The following is a 2,682-nucleotide window of genomic DNA, read 5'->3' on the forward strand; positions in this document are numbered from 1 at the left end:
TGCATGAAAAATATGTGAGGCGAAGGCTTCTATTTATACTAATCACGAGGATTAAGGTTTAGGAAAGGAATATCGAAGGAAATAGGAAAGATAGCCTCTTCCCCAAGCAAGCGCGTAGATGCAGAGCTTGCTTCAGGAAAAAGCCACCTTTGGAAGAGGCGCAACATATGGTGCGTCCTCCCTTGGGCGGTTTCCTTCTCCGCAAGAAAGCACGTCTGACAGCCTGTCGTATTTTAGGCATAACTTTCTCTACACGACTCGTATTAAGGTTATTTTGGTGGCGTTAGAAAGATAAGAGAAAGATATAGAAATTTTTGTGAAATATGCCAGACCCTAAAAAGTTGTTATCACCTCGTAAAATGGGTCTAAAGGTCAGGTTGTCATTTCAGCTAAATAAAATGCACATTTTGCAAGGTAAACTTTAGTTTAGCGTAAAGAAGTGACATGAGACTCAAAATGAAATATACTCCTAACATTTTATGACATCCTAACCTTACGTAGACAAGCACATTGCTTTTTGACACGGGATTGACGTTTTTAGAAAATAAAAACGGTTTTTGACCCGGACTCCAAATGTACTCTAATTACTGTCAAAATGACCTTATTGGCGCCTAGATGACGACCATGGGTTAGACACAAGTGTACGAGTTACCTTTTATTAACCGATTTACGAAACGTCATAAAATCGCGACATATGCTAACACATGCGGCCCAATCATCACTCGGTGTTTGGCGGGAGGTGCAGAAATGAGGTGTCTACACAAGGAAGCTATACCTCTCCACACGGTTTCCTAAACTGTGTATTAAAAATTATGTCAAGTTTTATGTTCATAATTTAATTTCCTAAAAATAGTTTCCTAATTTGTTTAAGGTAACTATTGTTTCTTTCCTAATTTCAGTAGAGGCAAAAATAAGGCAATTATGCCATATATAAGTCGGTTTCCTAATCACAGGAGAGTTGTTTTTAGGACGTTTTTCCTATTAAGTTTAAGAAGATTTTAGTCGACCTAATCTGCTATAATTAGAGGGCTTTGTATACAGTTTTATTCATTCCAGTTTAGAATTAATAAAAGAGTTTCTTGTTGTGTGCTTATTACTTGCGAGTTTTAAGTTTTATATTTCTTCCTTGCGAGGTTGAGAGTTGAGTGTGAGTCAATATTTACGAGGTGAGAGCCATACTAATCAGTTGTGAGTTGTTACAAATTTCTTGAGAGGAAGGAGTGCAATTTATTTCATATCACTTTACGATTTTCGTTGTTTACATATAAAAACCAAATATACATACTTTAATTCTGTTGCGATATTATTATCGAACAGTCTAACGTACTATCCAATATTAAATCGAGTAATTTTATATCAAAGTGGTTACCGGAGCCAGATTTAGATTTATTTCTCAATAGATCTGTCTTGGGAGTTGATTTTATTGTTTGTCACTGATGCTGCTATGTCTCGAAAAAAAACTCAAACAAGCATTGAGGAAGTGGGAAGAATATAAGGAAGATTTGTTATTGGAGGATATAATAAGAAGAATTGACCATCTTTCATCCAAATACGAGAAGTGGGAGCATGAACTCTATCAATCTTTTGGAACGAAGGAAGAAGAGATAAAGATTGAATCTTGTAAAGTCGCTGATGAAGAAGAAGCAGGAAAGCATGGAGAGACACCACGGAACAATCCAGAAGACTGTCATATTCAGATTAAGAATGATGAAGCAAAGGAAAAAGCCGAGTTTATCACATATATTATTGAACCGGTAAGTGATGATGAACAAGAAGAAGATTTTCTGGTTTGCAACTTAAGTCTTTAAACTGATCTGATTAAAGAAGAAAAGGGTGGATCTTTTAATGATAATCGTGAAGAAGAGAAGCGCATAAAAGCCGTGTTTAAAGATGAACTATTATTTTTTGTAGAGGAAACTTATGTAAAATGTACATCTTTATTTGACCCTAATATACCAGCTATTTTTGATGAAGAAAATGAAGATGAGTTTAGGGAAAGGGTGATTCCATCAATAGAAGAAGCAAGCCAAAATTGTGATTTTTGCCTTGCACATAAGTTTCCCAAAATGAATTTACAAGTGCTTACAACAAATCTCCATTGGAATCCTATATAGATAAGTTCTTGATATTAGTAATGATGCTGATTTCTTTACTTCGTTATTAATGGGGAAAATTGAAGATAAAATTAAAGTTTGCGTATTGAAATTTGTTATCGATAAATTAGTGCATGGAGGGTGGCGTGGTGGAAGGCACGATATGAATTGCCACGGGCATGGAAAGTATAAGAAGAAGAGGTTGCAGATACGATAGCACAAGAAGAGATTGGAATAAAAAAAAGTTAAATGAGCTTGAAATTTGCATCCAGGATGATGAGCTCAAAGATGATTCGAGTGCATTACTATTCCTTATCAGCGATCTTGCCGTCCAGATTTGCGAGATTCATATTTGATCCGGGAGGTCGATGGTCCAAGAATTGGGTTGATTCTTTTTTGAAGAAGGGGAGTATGATGCAGGAGCATACTCAGAAAAAGCACGCAACATAGGTTACTTGGAGAGCAAGGAAGCTAGAGCTGTCCACACGGTTTCCTAAACCGTGTATTAGCAATTATGTCAAGTTTTGTGTTCATAATTTAGTTTCCTAAAATTAGTTTTCTAATTAGTTTAAGATAATTCTTGTTTCTT

The sequence above is a fragment of the Silene latifolia genome, chromosome 9 (assembly GCF_048544455.1).
Source record: "Silene latifolia isolate original U9 population chromosome 9, ASM4854445v1, whole genome shotgun sequence".
Lineage (NCBI taxonomy): Eukaryota > Viridiplantae > Streptophyta > Magnoliopsida > Caryophyllales > Caryophyllaceae > Silene > Silene latifolia.